Source organism: Periplaneta americana, chromosome 4, assembly GCF_040183065.1.
Source record: "Periplaneta americana isolate PAMFEO1 chromosome 4, P.americana_PAMFEO1_priV1, whole genome shotgun sequence".
Lineage (NCBI taxonomy): Eukaryota > Metazoa > Arthropoda > Insecta > Blattodea > Blattidae > Periplaneta > Periplaneta americana.
The window spans coordinates 128,289,078-128,314,333 of NC_091120.1; the positions used below are offsets into that span (position 1 = coordinate 128,289,078).

The 25,256-nt window shown below is 37.0% G+C and overlaps 1 protein-coding gene across 4 annotated transcripts in view; it reads left to right on the forward strand.

Moving 5' to 3' along the window:
• Positions 1-25,256, forward strand: part of LOC138698191 (protein 5NUC-like) — a 372,815-nt gene that overhangs the window by 115,309 nt on the left and 232,250 nt on the right. For all 4 annotated transcript variants that reach the window (XM_069823952.1, XM_069823951.1, XM_069823945.1 and 1 more), the window contains exon 2: positions 13,011-13,084. The gene's annotated coding sequence lies outside the window, so the exon portion shown is untranslated. The remainder of the gene's footprint in view (positions 1-13,010; positions 13,085-25,256) is intronic.

The following is a 25,256-nucleotide window of genomic DNA, read 5'->3' on the forward strand; positions in this document are numbered from 1 at the left end:
TTGTAAACATTTTAGGCGTGTCAGTTGTCCTCATAAACTATTTTTACTTACGTTTTGAAGATGTACGAACACTTTGTGCAGTCACTGTATTAAAATTTCCATATAGGCCCTAGCAGTCTACAGAAATTACTTTAAACTCCAGGTTTTACTTATTTTAACATTATACAGGGTGAGCCATGTTTGGTAAACGCGTGAGCGTGCTCCTGGATCAAAAATAAGAAGAATTCCTTGTATGAAAATTTTACGGATAATGCTTATTTATTGGGGGAAAAAAACAATAGTGACTTTTGTATGACTTGAGGCTTTCCCGGCGTTTGATGTAGAATAACTCTTCTCGTGTTCTCAGCCAGGTGAGTTGGAGATTAGCTTCCAAGCTTTCGACGGCTAGCTCTGCCATCTTCTTCAGGGACGAAGTGATGTGGGACCACGTCTAGCCGGTATATATGCAAAAGTAGGGCTCCCCGCTGCGGGCCAATCAGGAGCTAGTTCCTAGTCCCGACCGCCAGGCGCATTCTGGTTGGTGGAGACGGCAGCCAATCAGGAGCTACTTGCTGGTCCCGACTGTCTGCCGTGTGCTGGTGGTCTAAGCGTATTGATGGCAGGTTTCCATGCTGTACTCAGCTGTAGACCCCCGTCTCTGTTGAAATTATTGCCATCTAGCTGGATTTCGATGGCTTCCTTGATAACTAAGTCCCAGTAACCTGCTGTCTTGTCCAAGATGGTGGTGGCGCTGAAATCTATCTTGTGACTAGTTTCTAGGCTGTGTTGGGCTACTGCAGACTTATCAGGATAATATAGTCTTATGCTGCGTTGATGTTCCTTGCAGCGTTCCATAATAGTTCGTCCCGTCTGCCCGATGTAGCATTTCCCACACTCACAAGGTATTCTGTAGACACCAGGTGTCCTGAGACCAAGGTCGTCCTTAACTGGTCTCAGCAATTTCTGGATCTTTGTGGGCGGCCACCACCATCCGGCACAGAAACGAACGGTCCTGTCGACTCTTCTACACAGGGCGAGAGGGATTTCGGACAGAGAGAGTCTCCCTTCTGAGATCTGTCACCTACGTAGGACGTTCCTACAGAACAACTTCGGCAACAGGGAAATCGGCTTGGCCCTCAGAAGGGCCTTTTCGGACAAACCACCTGCCGAGGAACAAGAGGAGACAAAGGGCAGGGCATACATCCCGTTCTACGGCCCCATCTCGGGCAAAATTAGCAGAATGCTAAGAAAACACGGGATTAAAACCATCCATAAGCCGCCCACAAAGATCCAGAACTTGCTGAGACCAGTTAAGGACGACTTTGGTCTCAGGACACCTGGTGTCTACAGAATACCTTGTGAGTGTGGGAAATGCTACATCGGGCAGACGGGACGAACTATCATGGATCGCTGCAAGGAACATCAACGCAGCATAAGACTATATTATCCTGATAAGTCTGCAGTAGCCCAACACAGCCTAGAAACTGGTCACAAGATAGATTTCAGCGCCACCACCATCTTGGACAAGACAGCAGGTTACTGGGACTTAGTTATCAAGGAAGCCATCGAAATCCAGCTAGATGGCAATAATTTCAACAGAGACGGGGGTCTACAGCTGAGTACAGCATGGAAACCTGCCATCAATACGCTTAGACCACCAGCACACGGCAGACAGTCGGGACCAGCAAGTAGCTCCTGATTGGCTGCCGTCTCCACTAACCAGAATGCGCCTGGCGGTCGGGACTAGGAACTAGCTCCTGATTGGCCCGCAGCGGGGAGCCCTACTTTTGCATATATACCGGCTAGACGTGATCCAATTTCGGCTTCCCCTTCAAAATTTTCTAGAGCTCCTTCAGGGGAGCAGCGTAACCCGGAGTGAGACTAGTGGCCAACAGGCTTGGAGCTCACATATTTAGTTTTGTACAGCCCCCAACCCCTTGCAAGGACGCGTTTTGCGTACCTTTTAAATTTTCCTCCCAATTCTCCTTCGATTTTAAAGCAACAGATGACGGCGTCTTGCCATCCAAACGGCAAACACCAGCCAACTCCTCGTCGCCCCGTTCCGTGATCAATTGATCAATGTTGTTTTAGTCCCACATCACTTCGTCCCTGAAGAAGATGGCAGAGCTAGCCGTCGAAAGCTTGGAAGCTAATCTCCAACTCACCTGGCTGAGAACCCGAGAAGAGTTATTCTATAGTGACTTTTGTTTTCATAAGTTTATTTATTTATTTATACGAATATCTTTGACCTAAACACAACCTCAAGGTTGTGTGTCATTTTGTAGATCTTTTTGTCGCTAGTAAGCGTCCAGGGTGCACCACGAGGAGGTAGATCTACATCGCACCCCTAGTTTTCATAAGTAATTGATCATATTATTGTGTTGTTTTTTTTTGTTTTTGTACCAGTGTTTGTTTACAAACAACACGGTGACAAGACAATAGTACATTGTTTTTGTTTTGATTGGACGCGGTGGTCCAATGCCTTGGCCACCCAGATCACCCGACCTCACACCATTACATTTTTACCTTTGGGGTCACTTGAAGGCTGTCGTCTATGCAACACCAGTGAATGATGCAGAGGAGCTATTGCAACGTGTCGAAAATGCATGCCAGTTGATCCGTGATAACAATATACAGTAATGTTTAAGCGAACTCGTCAGTCGTGTGTACGTCGTGCTCAGGCGTGTGTAAACAATGCAGGACACAAGTTAAATGACAAGTTTGCAAACATGTACCGTCAACCGGGTTACTTTACACACTTTTTTTGCTTATTCGATAAAATAATTGAAGATTATCAAGTAGATACACAAATTAATTTTTATATGAATGTTACTCGTTAATTTGAGTAAATTTGAAAATCTAGTGGTTGTACATATGCATTATGACACACTTGTAAATAATCACGTGTGTAAAGATGCTCCGTTTACGGGGTTACTTTACACACATATTTACTTTGCCTTATAATCGAGTGTTCTGTTGAATATGGTCCAACATTGCACTGTTTTAAGTACTGGGATTGGAAAGGTAAAACATTTCTGAACAATATGATGTGTTTCGCAATTTATTAGCCCACTACAGTTAGCATAGTGGGAACAAAATATATTGGTAAATTCCTGAAAATGAAATATTTTATATAAAAGTAAACAAATGTAATAACAATACAATAAATGCTGTTCATGAATGTGCTGCTACATTGTGATTTTCCTGAGGAGGTGCTGTAGGAAGCCTTTTTAGAACCTGGTGACGGTCCAACGGTTGAGGGATAGCGTCATGTTAACCACATGACTATACTGCTATCTACTAGTTGCAGTAAGCGATTAAACTGGCATTGATCCTTCAGAGCTGACGTGCCACGGATTATTGAAAATAATAATAATGATAATAGTAATGATAATAATAATAATAATAATAATAATAATAATAATCTACAAGTAACGACCTTGTCTGTTTGAAAATCATTTATTTTCCCCTATCATTGACAGGAATCGATCCTACCACCATTAATAGTGACATTATGCTTCATATTAAAAAGAGTTTTTATTTTTAATTAGTGTCCATAAACACTTCACATCTGTGTAAAGTTGCCCCGTTCAGAACTACATTAGGTTATCCCTCTCGCAGGGTAGCACATGTAACGAAAAACTGGTCAGGCAGTCATTTCCCGCGTCCGAAAGCTTCATAATTTCATATAATACTAGTCACAATTGAATGTATGAACTGAACTGTTCAGTAAAACACAAAGTTTTTACACATAGAAAAAAGAGTAAAAATACTTGCCTCGTGAAATTCATCAGCAACAATGGTGTTTAACAGCTTTAATAATGGCACACACTTCAGACTACTACACACATGTGCTGTTGTCACATAGAATCAGTTCCACGGAGTTGCTACACATTGTCTGTAATGTGCTGCCATCTAAACGTTTTTTCTAGAAATGTGTAAAGTTACCCCCCTTGTGTAAAGTATACCCGGTTGACGGTACTTGTGACACAACAAAAAAGAACAAAAACAAAGTATGACCATTTCTCCAATAAATAAGCGTTTTCTGTCAAATTTTCTTATAAGGAATTGTTCTTTTTTTTTTTTAATTCAGGAGCACGCTCACGCGTTTTCCAAACATACTTATGACTCACTCTGTATATGTTTTTTTTTATACGCTTCACGCGGTGTGTCCGATCTTTAAAATCTTTTATGATCTGAATTCAGATCCGCTTGAGCCAGGTTAGTTTCTATCTGTAATTAATTTTATGCCCTGAGTTTCGTAACTATTTGTTTACATTTCTGTTTGTATTTTATTTTTTTAACTAGGCTACATTACAGAGAAAGTACATAAATATGATTATTTAGTGTGAGCGCAAATAAAATGATTAATTTTTTCCAGCTAAGTAGTGAGCATTAAGTATTACGGTATACAGCAGTGTTTCTCAACCGCCGGGCCGCGGTCCGGTACCGGGCCGCGAGTTATTCTCCTGGAATTTGTCATTACTTTTCTAAGCATTTTTCACGTATAAATATTTTATAGTGGAAATATTCGAGAAAGGGAACACCGTTGTTTATGATCGGTCGTAAAAGTTGCCTGCAAACCGATCACAACAATGGACAATAAATTCTCTGTTCTCAACTGAACGAATTAACATCTATGTTGCAGATGTCGGTGAACAGTAACAGTGGGAAGTATAAACTTTATTTTTTACTTAAAATGAAGATTAAAACAGTCTATCCAGTTCTCGATACTGAATAATCAGAGTAAATATAGGCTCTTCGCAAATTTGCATCGCAGTTTTGAGTGCTTCTTTCACAACCTGAGTGTTGTGATTTTTTAAAAGTGATAGACATACAGATTTAAAGGACAAGGGACTTTGGGGACTTTGTTTAATTTCGGTATAAGAAATGTCGTACTGAAAGTGTTTGTGGCCCAACTACTAATGATGCATTCACAGAGTCCACAGGGCGATCTCTAGGATATGCAAAAGGAGAGGAAAACTACCAGTACACAGAAGGAAAAGTCTGCATTCACTCGAAAGTAAAAAGTGGAGCAAAATGTATGGTACATTTACATTATATGCCTACAACACTGCAAAGCAGTACATAGGAACGGCGACTTTTAAATTGTTTGTTTGTACCAAGTCTGACATTTAATTTGCGATGAATCGGTCAGTGGTCCATACAAATACGCATTCAGGTTGGAAGCTTTTATTAGTTTAAATAGTGCAATCGCAGCTCAGCGTTTCTTTCGCCAAGTACATCGTCATCATCGTGTTCCTGACAGAGGACAATTGTGCGATGGGTCCAGTCTTGGAGGGAACATGGAAAAGTGGAAAACAAGAAATCGTCAGTAGGCCAAGAAACATCCGACCGCCTGAGAATGTCAATCGTGCAGAAATGCAGCGAAGTTCACAACGCTCAGCCCGTCGACATTCGCTGACAATGCAAATGAGCCGGCGCGCGGCGATCGCTTAACCGGATATTGAAAGCAGATTTGAAATTCCAACCTATAAGCTGCAAGTTCATGAATTACGTTCAATTGACCGGCAAATGAGAATAGCATTCTGTGGGCAACTTCAAGAAATGATTGCTAAGAACAACGATATTCTGCCTAATTTTCTTGACTCTGGTGAAGTACATTTCCATTTATCCGGATTTTTCAAGAAGCAAAACTTCCGGTATTGGTCAGACACCAAGTCAGAACGAATTTTCAAATGCTCAACACCTTCCTGGTACATGAATTAAGAAGGTAGGGCATCTTGATACATGCTTTCAGCAAGATGGGGCTACTGCCCACATAGCCAATGTCAGCATGAGCAGATTGCGACAGCTGTTTCCGCGCCGACTCATTTCTCGCTTTGGCGACATCCACTGACCCTCCAGATCCCCGGATTTATCAGTTCCAGATTTCTTTCTTTGGGGCTACCTCAAGGAGAAGATCTATTTCACTCGCAAGGAGACAATTGTGGAATTACAGGCTTCTATCCATGATGAAATTGCAGCCATTCCGCGCGACATGCTGGCACTTGTGATGGATAGTTTCCTGAGTCACTTGTGCAGTGAATGAAAGAGGAGATTTACCGGATGTGATTTTAAAATAATGAGCATCTGTTAACACTAAAGTAAATGGCAAAATGTGTACATTGTTTGCAAATAAACTGAATATCTAGGTACCGGTATGCAAACATTCTTCTATAACTTATTCTTTTTGCTCCATACATTTTGCTTCACCTTGTACATGGACAACTACTTAAAATTTGGTTTCATAAAATTCCCCGACACTGTCTGGTTGGCGCAGTTGATATAGCGCTGGCCTTCTATACCCGAGGTTGCGGGTTCGATCCCGGGCCACGTCGATGGCATTTAAGTACCGGTATGCTTAAATGCGACAGACATGTCTGTAGATTTACTGGCATGTAAAATAACTCCTGCGAGACAAAATTCCGGCACACCGGCGACGCTGATATAACCTCGGCAGTTGCGAGTGCCGTTAAATAAAACATAAACTTTTTTCCCCGACACTAACCAATTGCCACGACCTCAATATGTAATTTGTGCTGCTTTTCTGGGAATTGAAGCTATGAAGTCATCGCGACTTTATCGACATCTCAACAAAACATTGGAATTAGTTAACACATCAATTGTTAACACACCAATTGAGTAGCCTATTTCCAAAGCCTACTATTTCACTTTTCACAAATTTTACAGGAAACACGAAAAGTGTCATTTTCTTTTGTGGCGGTCTGTTTTATCATTTTTACCTTTAATTGAATCTTTTAAAATTTCTCTACTTGTTTCGTTCAAAATTATTTCCAAAACGAAATGTTAACTTTCTAAATTTCACATTTAAAAAAATGAAATGGATGATTTTGGAAATAAAATTGAAAATAGCACACTTTGGCATCAATATCGTGCTCATGTTCGAGAAATTTGCAAAAATTCAAATGTGGAATAGTTTATTTAAAACACCAAGAAATATATTACAAACATACTGAAAGGAACATAAATAATATCAGACAGATATTAGAGACAAAATTGTTCTCTAACGATCACCAGATCGACAGATCAACCTCGATGTCAGTGGATCGACTCAGCTGAGTGATCCCGACTAGCGCTGTTGCTTGTGCCACTTTGTACCATATGAGAGTACTGGTAAAATTAAGGGGAGATGTAGTAGGTCCAAACTGACCAAAAACCTCATTTTCTAAAGAGTAATCTAAAACAATATATTACATGGTGTTGGGAATTTCCCCACAAAATTTTACGGCCCAAATGTTAGTCTAAATGGTTTCATTCAAGAAGAGCCACAGAGTAGTTCTAGAAAAAAGATTGGAGAGAGACTTGGACTAGAAAATAATTGTAAAAATGATTCTTCTTCAGGATTTAGAATAATTGACTTATCAGTTCTTTCGTGTGTTATAAACAGTGCTTGTCGTTGCTCTTGTGGGTCACAAGAGGCAAAAAGTAATTAATCATATGGCATGCATATTCAAACTTTAGGACTTACTATCTGTATTATCCAATTTTCAATAAAGAAGGAACATTTTTCTCAAACTATTTACGATAAAGTAATTAAATTTTGCACACTCCTTTATTATTGCATATTGCAAATTCCCCTGCAGACAATTTGTTTCTGGGTGAATATTTAGAGAACTTTACTCTGGCAAAGCAATGATATTTTTTTTAACACTACTATATTTTTTTAAATTTATTTTGAAAAAAAAATGAAGTTTTAAATCGTCTGCAGGGATTTGTTGCATAAGATAATGCAGAGCAAATGTGTACAAATTTAAGAACCATATCTTTAATAGATCATGAGAAAATGTTCCTTATATTTTGTGATATCAGGTTAGGTAGGTGGATTCGTAATTAGGCTTCCTGACATGGTAAGATATTGTAATTAAGTATCATAATAGAGTCAGTTATTTTAAATATCTGTACCAAATTTCAGATGGATAGCTAAAAAATTGTGGGATCAGTGATTAATTACATATGACAAGTATTTGAGACTACGTCTCTCCTTAAATTTGTAAAGGTGAGGGAAAACAGGAGAACCCTCGGGAAGAGCGCTAATTCTCCATTCTTGTCCAATACAATTATCATTGTCGAACCGTAGTTCGCAGAATAAATGGTAAGCTTGAATTCTGTCACTGACCTGTTAGGGGGGCCATTTTAGTTTAAACATTGACATAATATATGTAACATTAGTTAGTATGACTAGGTGTCTACAAAGATACAGTTCCCCAGTCCTGAAGATTTATCAACATTGGATATCATCTCAGCATTCATTTTCTAAAATGACAGTGTGGAACGAGAAGGAAAAGGAAAGGGAATGGATGGGAATTGGTTGATAACGGTTATGATCGTGAAAATAATGAGAGTTTGTGGTTTTATTAAATCTAAAATAAAATTATATATACTATCGTGGTTATATAATTTTATCGCTCCGGGAAATTTCAGCTTATTTTTTTACTTTTATGATCATCTTACCATAGAAATGGATGTTATATAATGTAGAATACAATAAATACGAGTACAATGCACCTCCATAATTATGTTCACCGGACATCCCTCAGAAAATGACAAAAGTAGGATATTTTTTGTTATTAACGCATTAGTATTGCATTCAACTGCTTTTTAAAATATCATTGAATGGCAAAATTCAACATCGAAATCTTTTTTTGCACCAAGTATTGTCGTACGTATTTTGATTCGCTGAATTGAGATTTACCTTCTGGTTTTGTGTAGCATTAAAAAATTGCACGTTGCACTTTTCTGAGAAGGACAAAAAACACTGTGTAAAGAATCATATTGTAGGGCTATAACATAACATAATATTCTATTTTGACTTGAAGAAAATAAAAATGTAACAAACTGAATGAATTTTAAATTCATCTTTCTGTGTTTACTCCACTCTGTTTCACATCGTGCATTGCAATCCCTTTTTTTTCTTCCAATTTGATTCTTCTGTTGATACTTGTAGTTTCTTTCTTATGAATGTCCAGCAGAGTAATTCACGGATATAATATGTTTTCATAATCCTTTGATATTCTCCATATCAAAAGCATCTTAATTCTGCGATAATACTGGTATAATTTTTTTTTGTGTGACTATACATGCAATGATCTGGAGGAAGACTTTCGCTATTCTTTGTCAGGCGTTGGGGATGAAGCTTCTCCTAACCATGTCACTATTCTGTGCTTATTGTCAAGGACCCGACAGATTACTGACTTCCTGTGTAACTGTATTTTATTTCATGGAATGCAGTTTCATAGAAAGGACTTTGCTGACACACCTTCTATTGCCCCCTACTAATTGGATGTCATAAATAAACGTCTTCCTTACTGTGACGGAAATCTTATCTTCTCCTGTCAGTAACCAATCACAACCCTCGTTCAGAAGAATTGACATTCAAATCCACGTGGAGGCAGAGTTGCCGCATCTTTTCCAAATTCCAAGAATCCCGTCAGTCTCACCTCACTGTCTCATTTCGAGGGTCACCAGGATTGTGGCAACTGTGCAATGTTGGGACGAGGGGACAGGATGGAATTATCAGAGGTGATTTTTAGGAAGTCATAAATCTGTAAGTGGGTGTTCAAAGGAGCCACCGAACTGCACTCCTTGAAATAAAATGGAGTATACCGTTACTTCTTCCAACCCTCTTGAATTTTCATTCATTTCTTCTCAGTTTTGTGTAAACGAGCCAATACAGTGATAAAGTACAGTGCGAGTATAATAAAACTGAATAATTGTAGTGTAGTGTCAATTTAGTTTCACATTTCTGTTTATTTCTTCTGAGTTTTGTGTTAATATGCCAATACAGTGTTAAATAACAGTGCGAATAAAGTAAAACTGTACGATTTAACGAAAAAGTCTAGATCACCAGTTCTATCATGGCTTCATAATTTTAATGGATCAATGAAACGTCAAGGTCGTAAGGTCATACTGTTTTTAAACAATGCTACCTGCCATCCAAGGATTGATTTGTCTTAAAGTGAAGTTAATTTGTTTTCCACCAAACACAACTTCAGTTACACAACCGATGGGTCGGGGCGCAATTTACACTCTGAATTGATGCAGGATGCGAAAAAAAAAAAAAAAAAAAAGTCGCGGCAATGCACTTTAAGAGAAATGTGGGGCCAAGAAACTAGGGCGCAGAGAGAGAGAGGGGGGGGGCTGCAATTATTAAATTATGAAAATAAAATTCACTTTGCTTGTACTGTAGTAACTTTTATTCCAAATTATTTCTTTTTTGTGTTCTTCCTACAGTGATCATATTGCAGTAGTCTATTCTTAGTTTTGCCAAAACTCAACCCTGTAAAACGTAAAAAAAATCTGGAACGATCGCGTTTCGTTTTAGGGAGGTTTTACTGTATTATATAAAGGTCTACTATGAAACTATTCAAAATTCGTCAAATCAATGAGACCCAAAAAATGTAGGTATCTTCATTTTACCGTCACTGAATCTTGGAATCTTAATTCATATTTGAACTTCTATCAAGCCATTTCACAATGTTCATTACTCCAAATTTATTAAGCAAAGGTGGCAAGATATTACAGTCTTACCAACCATTTCCCTTCAACTTCCAAATACACTCACTCCGAATTGAACTAGAAACACTTGCTCGGCGTCTCCATTCCTATCATAGCGCAACTAATTATAATGGTAACAACCTGAGCATGACTACGCCAAAGAAATTACTCCGCCTCGGGAGACTGTTCGTTAGTCTACGCGACCACTTCACGCGCTGAGCAAGACGGAAACATTTCTAAATGCGTGCACGAGCCAGCTGTACACTTTCTCCGAAACTGTGCAGATATGCAAGTAATGTATAAATATTTGTACTAAAGATGGAGGGACTGGTGGTGGAAGGGGAAAAACTTAGGAAATTGCGTAACGATGCGCCACTGTTTGCCTTGACTAAGCATTGTAGTGGGAATAATATTTTATCGTGATGCTCTGCAGTTTTTACAACGGATGCAGGAAGGCTGCACACATCGACACGAAACATTACAACAAATTGTTCTGGAGTCGTTCTTTGTCTAGCAATTACCATACTTTCTGCCATTTGTTTCAGGTTCGCACGTTCGAACTCTGTTCAGGGCGCGAACTTTTAATAGGGCAACAGGAATTCTTATTATTGTTTTCTTTGGAAGGAAACATCTTATTCGGAACCCTATATAGGTTTATAGGATATAGAAATGACCCTGATGAGTCAAAATTATCTGCCAACTTTTTAAAATTGGTTGTTTAACAACGCTGTGTCAACTACGATGTTATATAGTGTCGATGGAATTGATGATAGCAAAATTATATTTTTGGAGAGATGAATGAGATGATTCGAGTATGGCAGTGGTTCCCAAACATTTTGCAGGCTTGATCCCTTTTGGACGAGACTTTTGTCCGTACTTAACCTCATTCCAAAAATACAAATCCCAGTTAAATCGAAAACGACAATTTTACTCAAAACCAGTCAGTGGAGACCATTTAACTTCTAATGTACCATTACCTGCAAGAGGAGAAATCGGAATATGCAAACCCGTTTTCCAATTCTCTTTGGCTTCTTAGACTGATCTTCATTTCTGATATGTTTTCCGAACACTTAAACACTTTTGAATAATAGTTTATAAAGCCAAGATGCTAAAACATAATAACAATAAAATCGACGGATTTATAAGGAAACTTTTTTTCTGGCCGACATCACTTGACAAAAAGAAATTTGATTCTTTCCAGTGTATTAAAAAATCGTGGAAAATTTAGCTCCGTACCGTGTGATATGACTACGGACCGAATTTATAGGTGTTTCATCTATTTTTTTTTCCTTGCCTCTAAACTTGCAATTTCTTAGATAATTTCGCGAACCATGTTCATAAGAGTCATATATGTAAATTCTATTGCACCTAAAAAACCTAAAGTGGATTTAAGAACTAAAAAACCTAAATCATAATTCATATGTATTTTTATGTACAGTAGTGGCAAAAAACCGGACCGACCCTTGTAGCTGATTTCAGAGCCTTGTTCACTCCAGACTACGATAGACTGGTAACTAAGGCATTCGTGGTTCGAATCCTGCCTGGGAAGGAAACTTTTTTTTGTTCCTTACTCAAATTTATTCCCAGTGCTTTTCGATTGCAGCGATATTTTAATACTTAATTAACTTATTATTCCCAGAACATGAATTTTACCAGCAATCGAAAAGTTACATATCATACGATTTTAGGACCTTGAATCTTTACACAGTTTAATTATGCATCCTAATCTACAATCTTAAAAAAAATTACAAGAGTGGCGTGATTTGTAACAATTGTTATGATAATTGCGTAAGAAAATGTAATTTTGTAGTTAAAAATCGAAAAAAAATCTGTACGAAGCAACTATGGAATTTACAACACATTTTTAACTTTAGAATACTAGCTAATTAAAGAAATTATATTCCTGGATAGTTCATTCTTTATCTGTAACATTCTTTTACCCTTAAAACATAAGAATAATGGTATTTTACAAACAATTTCAAATTAGGTAATACTGAAAGTATTGAGATTAGACAAATGTTTGACTTTTTTTGCTCAGAATGTGTTTAGAAATAAGCTCCGTAAGGGACGGTAAAACCTCATGAATAAACCTATATATACACATACACACATACACTCACCTGTGTATGTTAAAACGTTTTTGTTTTATTTTTTAAATCATTTTGGTAAGTACTGACTTGGAAAACTCGCATTTCTTGTGGATAGTGTGGAATTACTCGAATTCATTGTCATTATAGTAAATAACATTTTCCTTCCCATTTTACAGACTTAAGAATGTCAGAAACAAGATTAAACATATTTTAAAGTAAATGCTATTGAAAATCGCTGGTTTGGTTAAAAATGTTACTGTCACTGGCATAATTACAGTGCCATTAAAATGTAACATTCAACAAGTTAAATTACTATTAAAGACTTAATGTCTTGTTATGCTTCTAAAAACATATTCATACACCCTCACTGTTTGGGCGATGTCTGCATTCACGTAATAAACTCTCGTTATCTGGTGCTTACAGAATCGGCTGATGACTGGTTGCATTGACGTCTCATTCTTTGCCATTACGCGGTGCCCGTAGCTGGTGATTGTTCTGTAAGTATCTGCATGCATACTTTTAATAAGATCTATGAATTGAAAAATGTTTGGATGAGATAAGAGAACATGCAATGTAAGTATGAATGAAGACTCGGTAAACTGTCTTCGCTTCAACCCCTCCTTTCCATCCAACTTCCTACAAGTCCAGTACACATTTATCAGTGGCGGGTTACCTGCTTGAATTTAGATTGCTTCTTTCTCAAAATCTTCAACGTCTGTCGGAAACCTATGTTTAAGGAAGAATGGGAGAAACGGTGTTTGTTGTGCATAGGGTGACAATGTAGACGCCTCTTGTGTTATAAAATTCTAATAGACACTTACAAATCAAATATCGAGAGACATTACGATACAATCGTGTCATAATGGTTATAACGAAATCATAGGTAAGCATGAACATAGCCAATGTCATTGTAAACGGAAAAGTATAGGCTACAGTAGAAAATGGTAAAAATATTTTTCTTTTCGTAAGGCTGGACGGGGTGAAGCAATTAAAACATAAAAAAACTAAATTAAAATAATACTTAAGGTAATAAAATATGATGAAACAAGATATGAGTCAAAGGAAACTCCATGTTATTGCTTTGGAAATCGCAAAATCACTGAAGTGCTATAATGAAGGAAAGTTCACTGAAACATGTGTGAATAAAATTGCTAACATTATATATACACCCAATAATCGGATGTTTTTAACAGTATGAAATTAGCCACAGGGACAATACAAAGGCGGATAAGGGATATTGAACACTAGCTGAACGAGAAATAAAATCAAATATGCATCAAATCATGGTCTAATCTCTCGCTTGAGTTGGAAACAGTACAGTACAGTACAACTGGCAATGTTCACCCGCGGAGTTACGAAATATCTCTGTGTATAGGAATATTTGCTCGATGTCATTGCACTTAAAGGAAATACAACAGGAAAAGAGTTATTCCAAGCATGAAGAAAATATATAGAAGCAATAAATCTGAACATAAAGCAACTTGTATCTGTAGTAACAGATGGGACTCGAAATATGACTTTAAAAAAGTCTACTAGGTGGACTAACGTTTTATTAAGAGAGCTGGAAGTGAGGACATAAAATGTTATCGTTGTATAACACGCCAGACTAGTTTAGATTTATTTAAAATGCTCTCCATAGAAGAATATCTACAGTCCTATCTTACGTCACCTGCCGCTACCCTACATAGCTATTGTTAGGTTCTACATTCAATATATTCCCGAACTATTTTTTCTGAATGAAAACTTCTAAAATCTGTATGGTGAAGAATGGGTAGAACGGAGAAAAATTCTCTTCGGCACCGGGACTCGAACCCGGGTTTTCAGCCCTACATGCTGACGCTTTATCCACTAAGCCACACTGGATTCTAGTTCCGATGCCAGATTGAATCCTTCTCAGTTTAAGTTCTACCTCTCTGTTCTCTTTTGGTGGCCTACCCTCATGTAATGTGTCACAGAATATGTGACAGTGGCACAATGTCCAACAGAGGTGCACTCATTACGAGTGACTAACAAGGGAAGAGTTTCGGCTCGAACAGGAATTTTTAGTTAAACATTTGTACAGGGGTTTACCTCGCAATGGTGATGAAGATCGTAAAAGCATTAATTTGAGTAACTCATCGTTTGGTTGGTGTTGATCAATATGCTTCATCAAAATTGTACATGAGGATTCTCTATAAAATGCATGAAACAGCATGGAGCAGAGCAATAAGCACAACACGCAGAAGCAACACCTGAACAATCTTCTGAATAACACTGCATTCCTGAAAAATCAAATCCCACCTGAATTACATTTTTGAAGTCTGAGACTTGTTCAGGATTCAAGTAACCAGCAGACTGCCAGAAATACTGAAGCATAGGGCGGTATACTGGAGCAGACAACTGGTTATGAACAACAGATTGCATTTTCATTATAAACACTCGATTTCCCAAGTTAAGTTCTGGATTCTCAGCAAGAGTATGTAATCTGTTATCCTCCGAGCACATATTATTTTGCATTGTCTAAAGAAATAGACATCCAGAGACTGGATATATTTATTTGTTTTATGTGGAATGATCATACATTCTATGTCCTTGCCTTGGAATGATTCATTTATCAAGGTTGTGTCCTTGTGCGCACTCCATGAATCACACAACAGTATATAGTCTACTTTTGATTAGCTGCAAGATTTTCAGGCAACGTTGGAGAAGAATGTTCTTAAATGGGGTTTAGACATTTCACCATTCACACTAGCTTCTACATATTATATATTTGGGAGAAAGTTTTCTTCAATCTGCTTGCTTATTTTTGGGCCAACATTTTTTTCTTGAAGACAGATACATAGTTTTTTTTTTCGATGGATGACCACATTGAAAGTCCTACATCTATTGTGTAACTGTGGGTGATACTGTATGTCGATTGAACTAGTCTGCCCTCCTTCTCTGGACAATGTACACCCGGACGTTAGTTCATAATTGAATCCATTTTGGTCGCAATTCCAAATACACAGTGGCTGTATTTGCAGATTCACAATTTTCTGGTTCACTTCCCCTACAAAATGATCCCCACATTCTCGAATTTCTCTTTTTTTTTTATGTCTTTGGATGTCGTAAAAGAACTTACAGTATATGTCTACGAAAAATTCTATTTTCCTTTTTGAGAGTTTAATGAAAGTTGTAGAGCATTTGAAATCGCTATGCCCTATTTCGTTTGCTTTCTGCATAGCCCAATACGCCAGAGCCAGTAATGAACACATTTTCCCTCATTTCTCGACTTGTCTAATTGGGATATAACAAAATCTTTTATAGCTTTGTCCTTAATTACTTTATTCCCTCGAAAACATTTCTCACTTCTTTCCTTTTTTTCCACATACTCAAATATGTTTGTAGATAGATGTCTTTTCTCACCTTTCATGGTATTTTGTGGTAATCATCATAAATTCGTTTAAGAGTTTCTTCCGAATATTTTGTTATATTGCTGTGAACGTTTTGTTTTCATTTCTGGGGATGATTCATAATCACTAGAACTGCTAGCTTCTTTTCGGGGCGTAGTATTTCCATCACCAGCACTAGCACCACAATCTTGATCTTGAATAATATTATGATATCCTTCGCCTTTCTCAAGGTCGTTCACTATCCTGTTGAGTGTTATTTTGTTGATAAAATAAAATTGATTTTCTTGTTTCTGAACTATTAAATCCATCAAAAACAACGCAAACATATGGTCTTCATTACCGATAGTGTCCGTTTTAGGATACATTCTCCTCAGTTTAGATGTCAATATATTTAAAACATTCCATATGTTTAAATTTTTCCTTTCGTCCATTTTCACTTTCCTTTCAAGCAACAAGAGAATGGTGCACACACCAACGAGTTATAAACTGTTGTCTCTAGCTATTGTGAGGAGGTAGGCTTACGGATAAGGTCCCCCAACCCCTTTACTTGTGCAGTGCTCTCCCCACTCACTCAAATTTTACAGACAAACCGCACATTACACAAACGAATGCTTTTGGGAGCTTTACAGAGATGTAAAGATGGGCCTGTATACAAATTTTGGAAACGAAATTCCTGTTCGAGCCGAAACCCTTCCATTGTAAGTGGCCGGGATCTGACGGAACTAGGCGCCGTCTTGAATCACGGCGTGATTACTTAGCTTATCATATTACTATGATGTACCCGAAGCACATATGTATCCGTGCAGGAATTCTGCATTACCATATGACGAAGAATGGGTAGAACGGAGAAAAATTCTCTCCGGTACCGGGACTCGAGCCCGGGTAGTGGACAAAGCGTCAGTACTTAGAGCTGAAAACCCGAGTTCGAGTCCTGGTGTCGGAGAGAATTTTTTTTCGTTCTACCTATTTTTCACCATATGGTAATGGAGAATTCCTGCACCGAAATACCATGGTACATTATTGTAATTATACAATATAAACAACGACCGTGACTAACAGACGAAAATTTACGAACTACATTGAAAGTGGCAAATTGTGACGTATTTTCCTAGCTTGTTGTGGCGCAGTAAAAATTAAGGTGAAATAAAATATTAATTTGTCCATCTATAAATCATTAATTTGTGGTCTACGCCAGATGCTTGTGTTGAGTCCGCCACTGGAATCCGAACGGAGTGCTCTATACTCCTCGACTGATATTACTTCATACGTATTGCGGCCTGCGTCCAGTGATGTCATCGTGAGTACAAATTTTCCGATGGTTGCTCTATGTGAAATGCACTTGCCTCTGAAGACCAGGTAAAAGGGGCCAAAGATACGGTCGTGCACTTGGTTGACCATTGAAGGAATTCAGGAATTCGGTTTTGTCTTTATCTATTTACCATCAACCTCGAGGAAATAGAGTTTGCCCGGTCCGCGATGGGACTATCCGACATTCACCTTACAGTTATGGAAAATTTCGGAAAAACGCAACCATGCAATGAGCCTAAGCGAGATTCGAACTCACGCCCAAGCTCAGCCTCTGTTAAATAAGTAAATGCGAACATCGGTTTCCTCATTCTGTCCGGTCATTACTGACTTGTTGGTTGGAAGTTTGTTTTATATAATGGCGGGTACTTGAACTTTTCGTCATTCACCCATATGAAGCCAGTTGTCAATTAAATTGTCTCAGAGTAGGAGACTGGCCTTCTCCGAAATTTCAGAGGACAGTATTATAGCTGGCTTTACAGAGAAAGTTGATCATAAATATATCGGAAATAAAGTTAAGTATGTTGTTAACATTCATTATGGGTTAACCTGAAAAGTTTAACTTTTATTTCAACTTTTATTTAGGTCTCGCAAGTACGGATTACCGACGGAAGGAATGCGAATCAAACACTGCGATAAGGAAGAGCGGGCGAGAGGAAAGGTCACGAGATAACTTGGGTACAGTACTTCAAGAGTACAGTCAGAAGAGAAATGACATCCATAGAATTAGTCTTGCGTTGTGATAGTTACATTAAGACTTTAGTTTGTTCCATTGCATGTAAATGCGTGTCTTGTATCGCACGGTATTATTATTTCATTCGTAAACATATGTTGCGCGTTTAATTAGCTTCGAATTTTTCTCTTGCTACGTTCTTTATTTTCACAGCGATGTCCTCATTTGTTCATCTTCTTGGAAGAGACAGTACTTCCATCGGCTCGCATCTCTCCCCGCTCGGCGTGCCTACATACACACGTCAAAACAGACAGCAACGCTACCATTGCCTTTCGGTAATCGTTTCTTGCGCGAGCTTTATTTATTTATTTATTTATTTATTTATTTAACCTGGTAGAGACAAGGCCATCAGGCCTTCTCTTCCCCTCTACCTCTACTTTAGTAGCTACCGACGTGTTTAGGCCGTAGGCTGTAAGCGCATGTGCTTGGGCGTAGGTTCGATTCCCGCTTGGGCTGCTTATCTGGTTGGGTTTTTTTCCGAGGATCTTTCCAACAGTAGGGCAAATGCAAGGTAATTACATAACGACTCTTAGTCTCATCTCTCCAGATACTATCTAGTTATCATTTCCATCGACACTAAAATAACCTAGTAGTTGATACGGCGTAGTTAAATAACCAAGCAATGTAGTTTTGAATAGCAGGTTTGAATTGAAATCCCTCAGAAGAAGAAGAAGAAGAAGAAGAAGAAGAAGAAGAAGAAGAAGAAGAAGAAGAAGAAGAAGAAGAAGAAGAAGAAGAAGAAGAAGAAGAAAGGATTAGGCCTATATTAAACGATGTTCATGACCAGGGAAAGGATTTATATGTAAATACATATTTACTTATAAAGCTAATATAATTTATATTTTGCATTATCTTTATGTTTCACAATGTGTAGGGTTGAAAAATCCTACTTTTATTTTCCATATTTTTCCATATTTTAGAGTTTAGTACATATTTTCGTTAATTTCCATATATTTTCCATATTTCATATAAAACAGTCCATATTATATTAGGTTTAACAATAAAACAAAACAAAATTCCATTAACTTTTAAAAATACATTTCAACAATAGAGATTTAAACACATGTTCAGTAATCCCTTTAACATCAGAGTTATTTGAAAATTAGCAGTCCTATCAACAATGGGAAAGTAAGTTACAAAACTGTATTAATTTAATTTAAAATTTTTAACAGACTTCAGTTGTGCAGCTCAACAGTTAAATGCCAGTCAGAGTACACATAGGTTCAGTTTTGTAAATCATACTATAAAGACGGTAAATATGCCAAAAGTACGTCATTCAGTCAATTTAAAATCAAAACTAACAAGTTACATTTCAGAATTTAAAGAAGATGGTTTATCAACTGACAATAAAATATTATTTTGTAATTTGTGTCAGTGTGCAGTATCATCTACACAAAAGTTCCTGGTGCAACAACACATTACAACTAGTAAACATCAGACCAACAAACAACTAAATTCCAAGCAGAGACAATTGTTTTTAACACAACCAACAACATCGAATGTAAGATCTGAGTTTAACATCGACCTGTGCCGTTCTCTCATCTCTGCTGATATTCCTCTCTACAAACTAAAGAATAAGGTCTTCAGGGAATTCCTTGAAAAATATACTCAACATACAATCCCGGATGAGTCAACACTTAGGAAGACGTATGCTCCATCCATCTACGATGAGACAATACAGAAGATAAGAGATGAAATTAAAGATAGTTCAATTTGGGTTTCCATTGATGAGACTCCCGACAAAGAAGGTAGACTTGTTGGTAATGTAGTTATCGGTTTGTTAAGTGAACAATATTCTGAACGAATTCTTTTACATTGTGATGTTCTAGAAAAGTGCAATAACAAAACTATAGTTAAACTGTTCAACGAAGCTATGGGTATCCTGTGGCCAAAGGGTATTATGTACGATAATGTGTTATTCTTTATTAGCGATGCTGCCCCTTATATGGTCAAAGCTGGACAAGCATTATCTGTTGTATATCCTAAATTGACTCATTTTACTTGTGTGGCGCATGCATTTCATCGTGTGGCAGAAGTGGTCAGAGACAATTTCCCTAAAGTAGATTTGTTGATTTCATCAGTGAAAAAAGTATTTCTCAAAGCTCCCAGTAGAGTTAACGTGTTGAAAGAAATGTACCCTGAAATTCCATTGCCACCAAAGCCAATTTTAACTAGATGGGGTACATAGCTAGAAGCAGTTGAATATTATGCCGAACATATAGACTCTATTAACAATGTTCTCCTTGCATTGGACTCTGAAGATGCAGTCTCAATTGATACTGCGAAAACAGTTACCTGTGACATAAGTGTGAAGAATGACTTAGCTCACATTCAGCATACATTTTCATGCATCATAAAAACGCTCAAAAGTCTCCAAAATAAGCACCTTTCACTATCTGAAAGTTTTGAAATTATAAATAGTACTGTGGAACAACTGAATCGTGGTAGAGGTAAAGTTGCAGATGCAGTAAGAGCTAAGGTGGACACTGTACTTTCAAAAAACCCTGGATATGAAGAACTACAAAAGGTTGTTGCTGTGATGAGTGGTGAATCAACAGTGAAGATTAACTTGGACTTATCCCCAGCAGACATTGTGAAATTGAATTATGTACCAGTTACTTCTTGTGACGTCGAACGCTCTTTTAGTCAGTATAAATCTATCCTCAGAGACAATAGAAGAAGATTCACTTTTCAGCACTTGAAAGAAATGTTTGTAACCTATTGTTATGGTAACAGACAATAAAAATTGTGTTTTGTTGAAACTACATTGGAAGATAAGGTACGTCCATTATATTTTTTGTTTAGTTTGATTAAAATGTACCAATATTTAACGTACATAGTCATTTTTTTATAATTTTAAGTCCATATTTAATTCCATATTTTGGTAAAAATCCATATTTAATTCCATATTTTGGTAAAAATAACTACATATATATTTACATATTTCATATATTTTTAGTCCATATAAATCCGTTCCCTGTTCATGACGAGAAAATTAACAGGAAAACTTGATTACTTTAGTCTGATATTCGTGGAATTCTTTCTATATTATATCTAGTTATTTATGATTTAAAAAAATCGATTGCTATATATCATACCAGTATCTTAGCCATTGATTTTAATATGTACTGAATGTGACGGCGTCAGTGTATTATTTCAATCTAACATTGAGTTCATTTTTTAGTAATTTACTTCAATTTGATATGGCCTAAACTGGCCATCCTACCCCATTATCTCCTAACTTAGTTGCCGCAGGAGTGATGCCTTATTGATGTCACTTACGAGATTCAAACCTGTCTTCGGATAGTTGTCTAAACAATAATTTAATATACAGTATAATATAACAATGTTGTTTGTACAGTTCAAAATAAAACGTTAATTTATCTTATGAAAATATATAATTTAATTTCTTTTCATACGAGAGAACTATTACACGTGGACTTTGGAATGTATTAAAGTCAAACAATAAAATATAAACTTCTGAATATATTAAACAAAACAAAATAAAAACATGTCCAATTTCTATGTAACAGTCTTGTTTGTACACTTTGATTATTTACACTTTCGAAAAACAATTAATATCTTGTAGCATAATCTTTCGAATTTATTACTGCTTGACATCTCCTTCTCATTCATTTTTATCACGTTTTTGCACTGTTCTGGTTTGATTTTAGCCCATTTTTCTCTCACTACACGTTTGAAATCCTCTATGGTTGTACACTTCTGCTTTCTCACACTCCTCCAAAATGTTCCAACAAATGTTCGATGGAGTTTAAGTCTGGTGATTGAGGAGGTGTTCGCAGTTGTTGGGATATGTTCCATATGAGTCAATCCTTACTGATTTGAGCAGTACGTCTGTTGTCATTGTCTTGGTGGAACATATACACAAGTGGCATCCCCATTTTTTGTGCACTCTGCCTAACTGACCTTTAAATGTTATTGTACACATACTTATCCATAATCCATATTTGAATTCTGTATTCCCCACACCATTTGCAGACATAAAACCCCACAATAGTATGCATCCACCCCCGTGTTTCACTGTCGTTATGTGTTTGGCTTTCTCCATATCCTATGAATACCATCGGAAGCATAAAAATTTATCTCCGCCTCATCTGACCAAATCATCCTGTTCCAAAATTCCTTATCCTTACCAACATGTTCTTTATCGAAGTCTAATCTTAGAACTCGATTTGTCTCACTAATGTACGGCCTCTTTCGTGTCTTCTGCCATGGTAATCATTTTTCGACAACATAAGCAGACTAGTTTGATTACTGATCTTTGTGTATGAATACTCTTCAATCATGACTCGAATTTATGGAACACTTATTCCTACATTTTTGACATCTTGATTAACTATGAATCTCTCGACATGTGCATTTAGCATTGTTTTTTTTTGTTTGATTTTTCTTGCCAAATTATTTAAATTTCCATGATTTCGAAATTTTTCAACAATGTGTTGTACTATAGAATGTGTTTTATGCACTTCTTTACCTAGGCTATTTGCTATACAAATAGCTCTTCAGAGCCAGGCGAACAAAAATTTTCTTTAAATCGGAACTGAGCTCCTTACGACGCTCCATTGTACAGTTCCCAATGATGGACTACCAGCAAGTGACCTCCACTGAAAGAAAACTCTGTGCACACTGCTTGCTTGTTTACTCTGCATCTAAACGTAACTACCCTCTATCCGTGGAGTAAGTGTACAAACAACAATGTAACGTGAATTTCACGGAATATGTAGTTTTAAATTTTTATGTAAGTAATAGGTGTATGTGAATTAATGTTACTCATGTCACTGTGTTCGTGTTTAACTCATAAAATATAATGAATTTATTTATTATATTTTGAATTTTAAGGTCATTTCAAAGGTTAGTTTAATAATATATGAGGTGTACAAACAACACTTTTATACACTGTAGGTACAGTAAATAGCACTTAGTACGTATTATTTTGTATAATTTGTTCGAAAACAACTTTAAAGTAGTCTTGATGAAAAAAGAATAATAAAATGAGCATTGTTTAACCAGTAATACGTTGCTCACCCTTTACCTCTTACTAAAACAACATGAGTGAAACGCACAGAGAAGCAATGTCGTAATGAAATGCTGCAAGGTCTTGGTCGGAGTTTAAGTGCATCGAGAACCTTATATAATTAATCTTTTTTTACTCCCACATTAAAATTATATACCGTCTTTATTGTTAGTCAAAATCGTCAACAATATTGTACCAGTGCTATAAGCTTTTTGTCCACTGTCCACACCTGTGGAGTAATGATGAGAGCGTCTGACCGCGAAACCAGGTGGCCCGGGTTCGAATCCCGGTGGGGGCAAGTTATCTGGTTGAGGTTTTTTTCGGGGGTTTTCCCTCAACCCAATATGAGCAAATGTTGGGCAACTATCGATACTGGACCCCGGATTCATTTCACCGGCATTATCAGCTTCATTTCATTCAGACACTAGATAACCGGAGATGTTGATACAGCGTCATTAAATAACCCACTATTAGCATGTTAGCTAAAACCCAATAACTCCTATTATGATGGCATAACTTGTGCCATAAAATTAGTATTATTAAAGAATTTTCCGTGCAATAATATTTGAATACAACACTGCTATCTTAGCAACTCATTCTTCATACACAATGATTACAATCATTACAGTTTCATACTACCTCTAATTAAGATTCTGGCTGATATGTAAATCTATTATGAGGCAGTACATCTCGCTTGACGATATGTGTCAGAGGACGAACAATATTTTATTGTTTGTATACATCTGATGTCTGATTAGTGTAATATCACAATCTAGTATATTATACAGTCACGGAGCTCAATATGTATGGAATAAGCATCCATAGATAGTTGCTATCCACTAGGATCGCTACTATCACATCATCACATACAATGTGAAACAATACCGGCGCACCCGGCACAGTCTGTTGTTCCTAGCACCCTCATCAACTCAAACTTCGTGAATGTATATACTAGACTGTGGTAATATGTAGCTAATGGGCGATGTATGCGATAAAAGGGGAAAGGATCTTGCCATCCTACCCATTATCTCCTGACCTAGTTGCCCCATAAGTGATGCCATGTTGGTATCACTTGTGAGATTCACACCTGTCTTCGGACAGTTGACTAAACAACAGTTTCATACATTATTTCTTCATTAATTACTTTCAAATTCTGTCATGCAAAAAGTAGTGCATGAAACATGTTTATAATGTTATACAGTTACTGCATTCCTCAAAATTAGGAAATAAGCAAAGCGACATTAGAACATTATAAACTAGTTTCATAATAGGCTATATTATCATTAGGCACAAATCTCTGATTGAAAACCCCTTCCCACAGAAGGAAATGCTGTATAGGCCTATGCTGCTTGTGAATGATTTACGTAATACATAGTTTAACAATTTACACTAATTAATAGAAATCCGTTGAAGTGGTCCGTTTAGTTACAAGTTAATATAAATAATATTATTTTATACATAGAAAGAATACATCAAACAAATGTTGCACAGTTATGGAACAAGAGATTAATACAAATATTTTTCATACAGGAAACCCGGACGATAACGTTTTTGCAGATCCTTATGTAGTTACGTTAAGCATTCGGTTCTAAAACTATTGACATGGTTATAGAATGTAAAATAATAATAATAATAATAATAATAATAATAATAATAATAATAATAATAATAATAATAATAATCAAAGTTACGGACTTTGACGGGAGATAATATTCGCTGAAAAAAAAAAACCTAATAACATAGTTGGAATTCATTCATTTAGTGTTCTGCCCAAGGACAGGTCTTTCACTGCAAATCCAGCTTTCTCCAATCTTTCATATTTATCATCTGATATCTTCTTCTGCCCCGAACTCCTCCCATTCACCATTCCTTCCAGTGCTTCTTTCAGTAGGCAGTTTCTTCTCAGCCAGTGACCCAACCAGTTCCTTTTCCTCTTCCTGATCATTATTTTTTCACCCTCTCTTTTCCAGTACAGCTTCATTTCTTATTTTGTTTGTCCACTTCACACTTCCATTCTTCTCCAAATTCAGATTTCAAATGCTTCTCTTCACTTCGTCGTAATGTTCACGTTTCTGCCCCATACAATGCTACACTCTATACAAAGCACTTCACTAGTTTCTTCCTCAGTTATTTTTCCAGAGGTCCGCAGAAGATGCTCCTTTTTCTATTAAAAGCTTCCTTGGCCATTGCTATCCTCCTTTTGACTTCCTGGCAGCAGCTCGTGT